Source organism: Phalangium opilio, unplaced genomic scaffold, assembly GCF_054372755.1.
Source record: "Phalangium opilio isolate 3A_F unplaced genomic scaffold, DU_Popi_V2 ptg000022l_1, whole genome shotgun sequence".
In the NCBI taxonomy this organism is placed as follows: domain Eukaryota; kingdom Metazoa; phylum Arthropoda; class Arachnida; order Opiliones; family Phalangiidae; genus Phalangium; species Phalangium opilio.
Window position 1 is genome coordinate 935,481 of NW_028324154.1, and position 14,520 is coordinate 950,000.

Here is a 14,520-nt window from a genome sequence, read left to right on the forward strand (position 1 = left end):
ACTCGGGTTTGAACCAAGGACCTCTCGATCTGCAGTCGAATGCTATTCCCCCTTGTTCATAACCGTAATGTCTAATTATGTAAAATAAAGGCAATGCTCCGTGCTGTCACAGGATGAACTCTGGTTTGAACCAAGGACCTCCCGATCTGCAGTCGAATGCTCTTCCACTGAGCTTTTCCCCCTTGTTCATTATCGTAATATCTAATTAACTAAAATAAACGCAATGATCCGTGCTGTTACAGGGGGAACTCGGGTTTGAACCAAAGAGCTCTCGATCTGCAGTCGAATGCTCTGCCACTGAGCTATTCCCCCTTGTTCATAACCGTAATGTATAATTAACTAAAATAAAGGCAATGATCCGTGCTGTAACAGGGGGAACTCGGGTTTGAACCAAGGACCTCTCGATCTGCAGTCGAATGCTCTTCCACTGAGCTTTTCCCCCTTGTTCATTATCGTAATATCTAATTAACTTAAATAAACGCAATGATCCGTGCTGTTACAGGGGGAACTCGGGTTTGAACCAAAGAACTCTCGATCTGCAGTCGAATGCTCTACCACTGAGCTATTCCTCCTTGTTCATAACCGTAATGTCTAATTAACTAAAATAAAGGCAATGATCCGTGCTTTTACAGGGGGAACTCGGGTTTGAACCAAGGACCTCTCGATCTGCAGTCGAATGCTCTTCCACTGGGCTTTTCCCCCTTGTTCATTATCGTAATATCTAATTAACTAAAATAAACGCAATGATCCGTGCTGTTACAGGGGGAACTCGGGTTTGAACCAAAGAGCTTTCGATCTGCACTCGAATGCTCTACCACTGAGCTGTTCCTCCTTGTTCATAACCGTAATGTCTAATTAACTAAAATAAAGGCAATGATCCGTGCTTTTACAGGGGGAACTCGGGTTTGAACCAAGGACCTCTCGATCTGCAGTCGAATGCTCTTCCACTGGGCTTTTCCCCCTTGTTCATTATCGTAATATCTAATTAACTAAAATAAACGCAATGATCCGTGCTGTTACAGGGGGAACTCGGGTTTGAACCAAAGAGCTTTCGATCTGCAGTCGAATGCTCTACCACTGAGCTATTCCTCCTTGTTCATAACCGTAATGTCTAATTAACTAAAATAAAGGCAATGATCCGTGCTTTTACAGGGGGAACTCGGGTTTGAACCAAGGACCTTTCGATCTGCAGTCGAATGCTCAACTACTGAGCTGTTCCCCCTTGTTCATAATCGTAATGTCTAATTACGTAAAATAAAGGCAATGCTCCGTGCTGTTACATGGGGCACTCGGGTTGGGTTTGGACCAGGTACCTCTCGATCTGCAGTCGAATGCTCTGCCACTGAGCTATTCCCCCTTGTTCATTATCGTAATATCTAATTAACTAAAATAAAGGCAATGCTCCGTACTGTTACAGGGGGCACTCGGGTTGGGTTTGGACCAGGTACCTCTCGATCTGCAGTCGAATGCTCTACCACTGAGCTATTCCCCCTTGTTCATAACCGTAATGTCTAATTATGTAAAATAAAGGCAATGCTCCGTGCTGTCACAGGATGAACTCTGGTTTGAACCAACGACCTCTCGATCTGCAGTCGAAAGCTCTACCACTGAGCTATTCCCCCTCGTTCATAACCGTAATGTCTAATTAACGAAAATAAAGGCAATGATCCGTGCTGTAACAGGGGGAACTCGGGTTTGAACCAAGGACCTCTCGATCTGCAGTCGAATGCTCTTCCACTGAGCTTTTCCCCCTTGTTCATTATCATAATATCTAATTAACTAAAATAAACGCAACGATCCGTGCTGTTACAGGGGGAACTCGGGTTTGAACCAAAGAGCTCTCGATCTGCAGTCGAATGCTCTACCACTGAGCTATTCCTCATTGTTCATAACCGTAATGTCTAATTAACTAAAATAAAGGCAATGATCCGTGCTTTTACAGGGGGAAATCGGGTTTGAACCAAGGACCTCTCGATCTGCAGTCGAATGCTCTACCACTGAGCAATTCCCCCTTGTTCATAACCGTAATGTCTAATTATGTAATATAAAGGCAATGCTCCGTGCTGTTACATGATGAACTCGGGTTTGAACCAAGGACCTTTCGATCTGCAGTCGAATGCTCTACCACTGACCTATTCCCCCTTATTCATAATCGTAATGTCTAGTTACGTAAAATAAAGGCAATGCTCCGTGCTGTTACAGGGGGCACTCGGGTTGGGTTTGGACCAGGTACCTCTCGATCTGCAGTCGAATGCTCTACCACTGAGCTATTCCCCCTTGTTCATAACCGTAATATCTAATTAACTAAATTAAAGGCAATGCTCCGTGCTGTTACAGGAAGAACTCTGGTTTGAACCAAAGAGCTCTGGATCTGCAGTCGAATGCTCTACCACTGAGCTATTCCTCCTTGTTCATAACCGTAATGTCAAATTAACTAAAATAATGGCAATGATCCGTGCTTTTACAGGGGGAACTCGGGTTTGAACGAAGGACCTCTCAATCTGCAGTCGAATGCTCTACCACTGAGCTATTCCTCCTTGTTCATAACCGTAATGTCTAATTAACTAAAATAAAGGCAATGATCCGTGCTTTTACAGGGGGAACTCGGGTTTGAACCAAGGACCTTTCGATCTGCAGTCGAATGCTCAACCACTGAGCTGTTCCCCCTTCTTCATAATCGTAATGTCTAATTACGTAAAATAAAGGCAATGCTCCGTGCTGTTACATGGGGCACTCGGGTTGGGTTTGGACCAGGTACCTCTCGATCTGCAGTCGAATGCTCTGCCACTGAGCTATTCCCCCTTGTTCATAACCGTAATGTATAATTAACTAAAATAAAGGCAATGATCCGTGCTGTAACAGGGGGAACTCGGGTTTGAACCAAGGACCTCTCGATCTGCAGTCGAATGCTCTTCCACTGAGCTTTTCCCCCTTGTTCATTATCGTAATATCTAATTAACTAAAATAAAGGCAATGCTCCGTACTGTTACAGGGGGCACTCGGGTTGGGTTTGGACCAGGTACCTCTCGATCTGCAGTCGAATGCTCTACCACTGAGCTATTCCCCCTTGTTCATAACCGTAATGTCTAATTATGTAAAATAAAGGCAATGCTCCGTGCTGTCACAGGATGAACTCTGGTTTGAACCAACGACCTCTCGATCTGCAGTCGAAAGCTCTACCACTGAGCTATTCCCCCTTGTTCATAACCGTAATGTCTAATTAACGAAAATAAAGGCAATGATCCGTGCTGTTACAGGGGGAACTCGGGTTTGAACCAAAGAACTCTCGATCTGCAGTCGAATGCTCTACCACTGAGCTATTCCTCCTTGTTCATAACCGTAATGTCTAATTAACTAAAATAAAGGCAATGATCCGTGCTTTTACAGGGGGAACTCGGGTTTGAACCAAGGACCTCTCGATCTGCAGTCGAATGCTCTTCCACTGGGCTTTTCCCCCTTGTTCATTATCGTAATATCTAATTAACTAAAATAAACGCAATGATCCGTGCTGTTACAGGGGGAGCTCGGGTTTGAACCAAAGAGCTTTCGATCTGCAGTCGAATGCTCTACCACTGAGCTATTCCTCCTTGTTCATAACCGTAATGTCTAATTAACTAAAATAAAGGCAATGATCCGTGCTTTTACAGGGGGAACTCGGGTTTGAACCAAGGACCTTTCGATCTGCAGTCGAATGCTCAACCACTGAGCTGTTCCCCCTTGTTCATAATCGTAATGTCTAATTACGTAAAATAAAGGCAATGCTCCGTGCTGTTACATGGGGCACTCGGGTTGGGTTTGGACCAGGTACCTCTCGATCTGCAGTCGAATGCTCTGCCACTGAGCTATTCCCCCTTGTTCATAACCGTAATGTATAATTAACTAAAATAAAGGCAATGATCCGTGCTGTAACAGGGGGAACTCGGGTTTGAACCAAGGACCTCTCGATCTGCAGTCGAATGCTCTTCCACTGAGCTTTTCCCCCTTGTTCATTATCGTAATATCTAATTAACTAAAATAAAGGCAATGCTCCGTACTGTTACAGGGGGCACTCGGGTTGGGTTTGGACCAGGTACCTCTCGATCTGCAGTCGAATGCTCTACCACTGAGCTATTTCCCCTCGTTCATAACCGTAATGTCTAATTAACGAAAATAAAGGCAATAATCCGTGCTGTAACAGGGGGAACTCGGGTTTGAACCAAGGACCTCTCGATCTGCAGTCGAATGCTCTTCCACTGAGCTTTTCCCCCTTGTTCATTATCATAATATCTAATTAACTAAAATAAACGCAACGATCCGTGCTGTTACAGGGGGAACTCGGGTTTGAACCAAAGAGCTCTCGATCTGCAGTCGAATGCTCTACCACTGAGCTATTCCTCATTGTTCATAACCGTAATGTCTAATTAACTAAAATAAAGGCAATGATCCGTGCTTTTACAGGGGGAAATCGGGTTTGAACCAAGGACCTCTCGATCTGCAGTCGAATGCTCTACCACTGAGCAATTCCCCCTTGTTCATAACCGTAATGTCTAATTATGTAATATAAAGGCAATGCTCCGTGCTGTTACATGATGAACTCGGGTTTGAACCAAGGACCTTTCGATCTGCAGTCGAATGCTCTACCACTGAGCTATTCCCCCTTATTCATAATCGTAATGTCTAGTTACGTAAAATAAAGGCAATGCTCCGTGCTGTTACAGGGGGCACTCGGGTTGGGTTTGGACCAGGTACCTCTCGATCTGCAGTCGAATGCTCTACCACTGAGCTATTCCCCCTTGTTCATAACCGTAATATCTAATTAACTAAATTAAAGGCAATGCTCCGTGCTGTTACAGGAAGAACTCTGGTTTGAACCAAAGAGCTCTCGATCTGCAGTCGAATGCTCTACCACTGAGCTATTCCTCCTTGTTCATAACCGTAATGTCAAATTAACTAAAATAATGGCAATGATCCGTGCTTTTACAGGGGGAACTCGGGTTTGAACGAAGGACCTCTCAATCTGCAGTCGAATGCTCTACCACTGAGCTATTCCCCCTTGTTCATAACCGTAATGTCTAATTATATAAAATAAAGGCAATGCTCCGTGCTGTCACAGGATGAACTCTGGTTTGAACCAAGGACCTCTCGATCTGCAGTCGAATGCTCTACCACTGAGCTATACCCCCTTGTTCATAACCGTAATGTATAATTAACTAAAATAAAGGCAATGATCCGTGCTGTAACAGGGGGAACTCGGGTTTGAACCAAGGACCTCTCGATCTGCAGTCGAATGCTCTTCCACTGAGCTTTTCCCCCTTGTTCATTATCGTAATATCTAATTAACTAAAATAAACGCAATGATCCGTGCTGTTACAGGGGGAATCGGGTTTGAACCAAAGAGCTCTCGATCTGCAGTCGAATGCTCTTCCACTGGGCTTTTCCCCCTTGTTCATTATCGTAATGTCTAATTAACTAAAATAAAGGCAATGATCCGTGCTGTTACAGGGGGAACTCGGGTTTGAACCAAAGAGCTCTCGATCTGCAGTCGAATGCTCTACCACTGAGCTATTCCTCCTTGTTCATAACCGTAATGTCTAATTAACTAAAATAAAGGCAATGATCCGTGCTTTTACAGGGGGAAGTCGGGTTTGAACCAAGGACCTCTCGATCTGCAGTCGAATGCTCTACCACTGAGCTATTCCCCCTTGTTCATAACCGTAATGTCTAATTAACTAAAATAAAGGCAATGATCCGTGCTTTTACAGGGGGAACTCGGGTTTGAACCAAGGACCTTTCGATCTGCAGTCGAATGCTCAACCACTGAGCTGTTCCCCCTTGTTCATAATCGTAATGTCTAATTACGTAAAATAAATGCAATGCTCCGTGCTGTTACATGGGGCACTCGGGTTGGGTTTGGACCAGGTACCTCTCGATCTGCAGTCGAATGCTCTGCCACTGAGCTATTCCCCCTTGTTCATAACCGTAATGTATAATTAACTAAAATAAAGGCAATGATCCGTGCTGTATCAGGGGGAACTCGGGTTTGAACCAAGGACCTCTCGATCTGCAGTCGAATGCTCTTCCACTGAGCTTTTCCCCCTTGTTCATTATCGTAATATCTAATTAACTAAAATAAAGGCAATGCTCCGTACTGTTACAGGGGGCACTCGGGTTGGGTTTGGACCAGGTACCTCTCGATCTGCAGTCGAATGCTCTACCACTGAGCTATTCCCCCTTGTTCATAACCGTAATGTCTAATTATGTAAAATAAAGGCAATGCTCCGTGCTGTCACAGGATGAACTCTGGTTTGAACCAACGACCTCTCGATCTGCAGTCGAAAGCTCTACCACTGAGCTATTCCCCCTTGTTCATAACCGTAATGTCTAATTAACGAAAATAAAGGCAATGATCCGTGCTGTTACAGGGGGAACTCGGGTTTGAACCAAAGAACTCTCGATCTGCAGTCGAATGCTCTACCACTGAGCTATTCCTCCTTGTTCATAACCGTAATGTCTAATTAACTAAAATAAAGGCAATGATCCGTGCTTTTACAGGGGGAACTCGGGTGTGAACCAAGGACCTCTCGATCTGCAGTTGAATGCTCTTCCACTGGGCTTTTCCCCCTTGTTCATTATCGTAATATCTAATTAACTAAAATAAACGCAATGATCCGTGCTGTTACAGGGGGAACTCGGGTTTGAACCAAAGAGCTTTCGATCTGCAGTCGAATGCTCTACCACTGAGCTATTCCTCCTTGTTCATAACCGTAATGTCTAATTAACTAAAATAAAGGCAATGATCCGTGCTTTTACAGGGCGAACTCGGGTTTGAACCAAGGACCTTTCGATCTGCAGTCGAATGCTCAACCACTGAGCTGTTCCCCCTTGTTCATAATCGTAATGTCTAATTACGTAAAATAAAGGCAATGCTCCGTGCTGTTACATGGGGCACTCGGGTTGGGTTTGGACCAGGTACCTCTCGATCTGCAGTCGAATGCTCTGCCACTGAGCTATTCCCCCTTGTTCATAACCGTAATGTATAATTAACTAAAATAAAGGCAATGATCCGTGCTTTTACAGGGGGAACTCGGGTTTGAACGAAGGACCTCTCAATCTGCAGTCGAATGCTCTACCACTGAGCTATTCCCCCTTGTTCATAACCGTAATGTCTAATTATATAAAATAAAGGCAATGCTCCGTGCTGTCACAGGATGAACTCTGGTTTGAACCAAGGACCTCTCGATCTGCAGTCGAATGCTCTACCACTGAGCTATACCCCCTTGTTCATAACCGTAATGTATAATTAACTAAAATAAAGGCAATGATCCGTGCTGTAACAGGGGGAACTCGGGTTTGAACCAAGGACCTCTCGATCTGCAGTCGAATGCTCTTCCACTGAGCTTTTCCCCCTTGTTCATTATCGTAATATCTAATTAACTAAAATAAACGCAATGATCCGTGCTGTTACAGGGGGAATCGGGTTTGAACCAAAGAGCTCTCGATCTGCAGTCGAATGCTCTTCCACTGGGCTTTTCCCCCTTGTTCATTATCGTAATGTCTAATTAACTAAAATAAAGGCAATGATCCGTGCTGTTACAGGGGGAACTCGGGTTTGAACCAAAGAGCTCTCGATCTGCAGTCGAATGCTCTACCACTGAGCTATTCCTCCTTGTTCATAACCGTAATGTCTAATTAACTAAAATAAAGGCAATGATCCGTGCTTTTACAGGGGGAAGTCGGGTTTGAACCAAGGACCTCTCGATCTGCAGTCGAATGCTCTACCACTGAGCTATTCCCCCTTGTTCATAACCGTAATGTCTAATTAACTAAAATAAAGGCAATGATCCGTGCTTTTACAGGGGGAACTCGGGTTTGAACCAAGGACCTTTCGATCTGCAGTCGAATGCTCAACCACTGAGCTGTTCCCCCTTGTTCATAATCGTAATGTCTAATTACGTAAAATAAATGCAATGCTCCGTGCTGTTACATGGGGCACTCGGGTTGGGTTTGGACCAGGTACCTCTCGATCTGCAGTCGAATGCTCTGCCACTGAGCTATTCCCCCTTGTTCATAACCGTAATGTATAATTAACTAAAATAAAGGCAATGATCCGTGCTGTATCAGGGGGAACTCGGGTTTGAACCAAGGACCTCTCGATCTGCAGTCGAATGCTCTTCCACTGAGCTTTTCCCCCTTGTTCATTATCGTAATATCTAATTAACTAAAATAAAGGCAATGCTCCGTACTGTTACAGGGGGCACTCGGGTTGGGTTTGGACCAGGTACCTCTCGATCTGCAGTCGAATGCTCTACCACTGAGCTATTCCCCCTTGTTCATAACCGTAATGTCTAATTATGTAAAATAAAGGCAATGCTCCGTGCTGTCACAGGATGAACTCTGGTTTGAACCAACGACCTCTCGATCTGCAGTCGAAAGCTCTACCACTGAGCTATTCCCCCTTGTTCATAACCGTAATGTCTAATTAACGAAAATAAAGGCAATGATCCGTGCTGTTACAGGGGGAACTCGGGTTTGAACCAAAGAACTCTCGATCTGCAGTCGAATGCTCTACCACTGAGCTATTCCTCCTTGTTCATAACCGTAATGTCTAATTAACTAAAATAAAGGCAATGATCCGTGCTTTTACAGGGGGAACTCGGGTGTGAACCAAGGACCTCTCGATCTGCAGTTGAATGCTCTTCCACTGGGCTTTTCCCCCTTGTTCATTATCGTAATATCTAATTAACTAAAATAAACGCAATGATCCGTGCTGTTACAGGGGGAACTCGGGTTTGAACCAAAGAGCTTTCGATCTGCAGTCGAATGCTCTACCACTGAGCTATTCCTCCTTGTTCATAACCGTAATGTCTAATTAACTAAAATAAAGGCAATGATCCGTGCTTTTACAGGGCGAACTCGGGTTTGAACCAAGGACCTTTCGATCTGCAGTCGAATGCTCAACCACTGAGCTGTTCCCCCTTGTTCATAATCGTAATGTCTAATTACGTAAAATAAAGGCAATGCTCCGTGCTGTTACATGGGGCACTCGGGTTGGGTTTGGACCAGGTACCTCTCGATCTGCAGTCGAATGCTCTGCCACTGAGCTATTCCCCCTTGTTCATAACCGTAATGTATAATTAACTAAAATAAAGGCAATGATCCGTGCTGTAACAGGGGGAACTCGGGTTTGAACCAAGGACCTCTCGATCTGCAGTCGAATGCTCTTCCACTGAGCTTTTCCCCCTTGTTCATTATCGTAATATCTAATTAACTTAAATAAAGGCAATGCTCCGTACTGTTACAGGGGGCACTCGGGTTGGGTTTGGACCAGGTACCTCTCGATCTGCAGTCGAATGCTCTACCACTGAGCTATTCCCCCTTGTTCATAACCGTAATGTCTAATTATGTAAAATAAAGGCAATGCTCCGTGCTGTCACAGGATGAACTCTGGTTTGAACCAACGACCTCTCGATCTGCAGTCGAAAGCTCTACCACTGAGCTATTCCCCCTTGTTCATAACCGTAATGTCTAATTAACGAAAATAAAGGCAATGATCCGTGCTGTAACAGGGGGAACTCGGGTTTGAACCAAGGACCTCTCGATCTGCAGTCGAATGCTCTTCCACTGAGCTTTTCCCCCTTGTTCATTATCATAATATCTAATTAACTAAAATAAACGCAACGATCCGTGCTGTTACAGGGGGAACTCGGGTTTGAACCAAAGAGCTCTCGATCTGCAGTCGAATGCTCTACCACTGAGCTATTCCTCATGGTTCATAACCGTAATGTCTAATTAACTAAAATAAAGGCAATGATCCGTGCTTTTACAGGGGGAAATCGGGTTTGAACCAAGGACCTCTCGATCTGCAGTCGAATGCTCTACCACTGAGCAATTCCCCCTTGTTCATAACCGTAATGTCTAATTATGTAATATAAAGGCAATGCTCCGTGCTGTTACATGATGAACTCGGGTTTGAACCAAGGACCTTTCGATCTGCAGTCGAATGCTCTACCACTGAGCTATTCCCCCTTATTCATAATCGTAATGTCTAGTTACGTAAAATAAAGGCAATGCTCCGTGCTGTTACAGGGGGCACTCGGGTTGGGTTTGGACCAGGTACCTCTCGATCTGCAGTCGAATGCTCTACCACTGAGCTATTCCCCCTTGTTCATAACCGTAATATCTAATTAACTAAATTAAAGGCAATGCTCCGTGCTGTTACAGGAAGAACTCTGGTTTGAACCAAAGAGCTCTCGATCTGCAGTCGAATGCTCTACCACTGAGCTATTCCTCCTTGTTCATAACCGTAATGTCAAATTAACTAAAATAATGGCAATGATCCGTGCTTTTACAGGGGGAACTCGGGTTTGAACGAAGGACCTCTCAATCTGCAGTCGAATGCTCTACCACTGAGCTATTCCCCCTTGTTCATAACCGTAATGTCTAATTATATAAAATAAAGGCAATGCTCCGTGCTGTCACAGGATGAACTCTGGTTTGAACCAAGGACCTCTCGATCTGCAGTCGAATGCTCTACCACTGAGCTATACCCCCTTGTTCATAACCGTAATGTATAATTAACTAAAATAAAGGCAATGATCCGTGCTGTAACAGGGGGAACTCGGGTTTGAACCAAGGACCTCTCGATCTGCAGTCGAATGCTCTTCCACTGAGCTTTTCCCCCTTGTTCATTATCGTAATATCTAATTAACTAAAATAAACGCAATGATCCGTGCTGTTACAGGGGGAATCGGGTTTGAACCAAAGAGCTCTCGATCTGCAGTCGAATGCTCTTCCACTGGGCTTTTCCCCCTTGTTCATTATCGTAATGTCTAATTAACTAAAATAAAGGCAATGATCCGTGCTGTTACAGGGGGAACTCGGGTTTGAACCAAAGAGCTCTCGATCTGCAGTCGAATGCTCTACCACTGAGCTATTCCTCCTTGTTCATAACCGTAATGTCTAATTAACTAAAATAAAGGCAATGATCCGTGCTTTTACAGGGGGAAGTCGGGTTTGAACCAAGGACCTCTCGATCTGCAGTCGAATGCTCTACCACTGAGCTATTCCCCCTTGTTCATAACCGTAATGTCTAATTAACGAAAATAAAGGCAATGATCCGTGCTGTTACAGGGGGAACTCGGGTTTGAACCAAAGAACTCTCGATCTGCAGTCGAATGCTCTACCACTGAGCTATTCCTCCTTGTTCATAACCGTAATGTCTAATTAACTAAAATAAAGGCAATGATCCGTGCTTTTACAGGGGGAACTCGGGTGTGAACCAAGGACCTCTCGATCTGCAGTTGAATGCTCTTCCACTGGGCTTTTCCCCCTTGTTCATTATCGTAATATCTAATTAACTAAAATAAACGCAATGATCCGTGCTGTTACAGGGGGAACTCGGGTTTGAACCAAAGAGCTTTCGATCTGCAGTCGAATGCTCTACCACTGAGCTATTCCTCCTTGTTCATAACCGTAATGTCTAATTAACTAAAATAAAGGCAATGATCCGTGCTTTTACAGGGCGAACTCGGGTTTGAACCAAGGACCTTTCGATCTGCAGTCGAATGCTCAACCACTGAGCTGTTCCCCCTTGTTCATAATCGTAATGTCTAATTACGTAAAATAAAGGCAATGCTCCGTGCTGTTACATGGGGCACTCGGGTTGGGTTTGGACCAGGTACCTCTCGATCTGCAGTCGAATGCTCTGCCACTGAGCTATTCCCCCTTGTTCATAACCGTAATGTATAATTAACTAAAATAAAGGCAATGATCCGTGCTTTTACAGGGGGAACTCGGGTTTGAACGAAGGACCTCTCAATCTGCAGTCGAATGCTCTACCACTGAGCTATTCCCCCTTGTTCATAACCGTAATGTCTAATTATATAAAATAAAGGCAATGCTCCGTGCTGTCACAGGATGAACTCTGGTTTGAACCAAGGACCTCTCGATCTGCAGTCGAATGCTCTACCACTGAGCTATACCCCCTTGTTCATAACCGTAATGTATAATTAACTAAAATAAAGGCAATGATCCGTGCTGTAACAGGGGGAACTCGGGTTTGAACCAAGGACCTCTCGATCTGCAGTCGAATGCTCTTCCACTGAGCTTTTCCCCCTTGTTCATTATCGTAATATCTAATTAACTAAAATAAACGCAATGATCCGTGCTGTTACAGGGGGAATCGGGTTTGAACCAAAGAGCTCTCGATCTGCAGTCGAATGCTCTTCCACTGGGCTTTTCCCCCTTGTTCATTATCGTAATGTCTAATTAACTAAAATAAAGGCAATGATCCGTGCTGTTACAGGGGGAACTCGGGTTTGAACCAAAGAGCTCTCGATCTGCAGTCGAATGCTCTACCACTGAGCTATTCCTCCTTGTTCATAACCGTAATGTCTAATTAACTAAAATAAAGGCAATGATCCGTGCTTTTACAGGGGGAAGTCGGGTTTGAACCAAGGACCTCTCGATCTGCAGTCGAATGCTCTACCACTGAGCTATTCCCCCTTGTTCATAACCGTAATGTCTAATTAACTAAAATAAAGGCAATGATCCGTGCTTTTACAGGGGGAACTCGGGTTTGAACCAAGGACCTTTCGATCTGCAGTCGAATGCTCAACCACTGAGCTGTTCCCCCTTGTTCATAATCGTAATGTCTAATTACGTAAAATAAATGCAATGCTCCGTGCTGTTACATGGGGCACTCGGGTTGGGTTTGGACCAGGTACCTCTCGATCTGCAGTCGAATGCTCTGCCACTGAGCTATTCCCCCTTGTTCATAACCGTAATGTATAATTAACTAAAATAAAGGCAATGATCCGTGCTGTATCAGGGGGAACTCGGGTTTGAACCAAGGACCTCTCGATCTGCAGTCGAATGCTCTTCCACTGAGCTTTTCCCCCTTGTTCATTATCGTAATATCTAATTAACTAAAATAAAGGCAATGCTCCGTACTGTTACAGGGGGCACTCGGGTTGGGTTTGGACCAGGTACCTCTCGATCTGCAGTCGAATGCTCTACCACTGAGCTATTCCCCCTTGTTCATAACCGTAATGTCTAATTATGTAAAATAAAGGCAATGCTCCGTGCTGTCACAGGATGAACTCTGGTTTGAACCAACGACCTCTCGATCTGCAGTCGAAAGCTCTACCACTGAGCTATTCCCCCTTGTTCATAACCGTAATGTCTAATTAACGAAAATAAAGGCAATGATCCGTGCTGTTACAGGGGGAACTCGGGTTTGAACCAAAGAACTCTCGATCTGCAGTCGAATGCTCTACCACTGAGCTATTCCTCCTTGTTCATAACCGTAATGTCTAATTAACTAAAATAAAGGCAATGATCCGTGCTTTTACAGGGGGAACTCGGGTGTGAACCAAGGACCTCTCGATCTGCAGTTGAATGCTCTTCCACTGGGCTTTTCCCCCTTGTTCATTATCGTAATATCTAATTAACTAAAATAAACGCAATGATCCGTGCTGTTACAGGGGGAACTCGGGTTTGAACCAAAGAGCTTTCGATCTGCAGTCGAATGCTCTACCACTGAGCTATTCCTCCTTGTTCATAACCGTAATGTCTAATTAACTAAAATAAAGGCAATGATCCGTGCTTTTACAGGGCGAACTCGGGTTTGAACCAAGGACCTTTCGATCTGCAGTCGAATGCTCAACCACTGAGCTGTTCCCCCTTGTTCATAATCGTAATGTCTAATTACGTAAAATAAAGGCAATGCTCCGTGCTGTTACATGGGGCACTCGGGTTGGGTTTGGACCAGGTACCTCTCGATCTGCAGTCGAATGCTCTGCCACTGAGCTATTCCCCCTTGTTCATAACCGTAATGTATAATTAACTAAAATAAAGGCAATGATCCGTGCTGTAACAGGGGGAACTCGGGTTTGAACCAAGGACCTCTCGATCTGCAGTCGAATGCTCTTCCACTGAGCTTTTCCCCCTTGTTCATTATCGTAATATCTAATTAACTTAAATAAAGGCAATGCTCCGTACTGTTACAGGGGGCACTCGGGTTGGGTTTGGACCAGGTACCTCTCGATCTGCAGTCGAATGCTCTACCACTGAGCTATTCCCCCTTGTTCATAACCGTAATGTCTAATTATGTAAAATAAAGGCAATGCTCCGTGCTGTCACAGGATGAACTCTGGTTTGAACCAACGACCTCTCGATCTGCAGTCGAAAGCTCTACCACTGAGCTATTCCCCCTTGTTCATAACCGTAATGTCTAATTAACGAAAATAAAGGCAATGATCCGTGCTGTAACAGGGGGAACTCGGGTTTGAACCAAGGACCTCTCGATCTGCAGTCGAATGCTCTTCCACTGAGCTTTTCCCCCTTGTTCATTATCATAATATCTAATTAACTAAAATAAACGCAACGATCCGTGCTGTTACAGGGGGAACTCGGGTTTGAACCAAAGAGCTCTCGATCTGCAGTCGAATGCTCTACCACTGAGCTATTCCTCATGGTTCATAACCGTAATGTCTAATTAACTAAAATAAAGGCAATGATCCGTGCTTTTACAGGGGGAAA

General features: G+C 44.5%; 4 non-coding genes across 4 annotated transcripts; all 4 read right to left on the reverse strand.

The window, feature by feature from the left end:
• Positions 1–5,609: 5,609 nt before the first annotated feature.
• TRNAC-GCA (transfer RNA cysteine (anticodon GCA)) lies at positions 5,610–5,681 on the reverse strand. Its single transcript has one exon. It is a non-coding gene; the product is annotated as a tRNA-Cys (tRNA).
• A 2,022-nt stretch (positions 5,682–7,703) lies between these two features.
• On the reverse strand, positions 7,704–7,775 carry TRNAC-GCA (transfer RNA cysteine (anticodon GCA)). Its single transcript has one exon. It is a non-coding gene; the product is annotated as a tRNA-Cys (tRNA).
• Positions 7,776–10,977: 3,202 nt separating this feature from the next.
• On the reverse strand, positions 10,978–11,049 carry TRNAC-GCA (transfer RNA cysteine (anticodon GCA)). The gene has a single exon. It is a non-coding gene; the product is annotated as a tRNA-Cys (tRNA).
• A 1,362-nt stretch (positions 11,050–12,411) lies between these two features.
• On the reverse strand, positions 12,412–12,483 carry TRNAC-GCA (transfer RNA cysteine (anticodon GCA)). The gene has a single exon. It is a non-coding gene; the product is annotated as a tRNA-Cys (tRNA).
• Between the last annotated feature and the right edge of the window lie 2,037 nt (positions 12,484–14,520).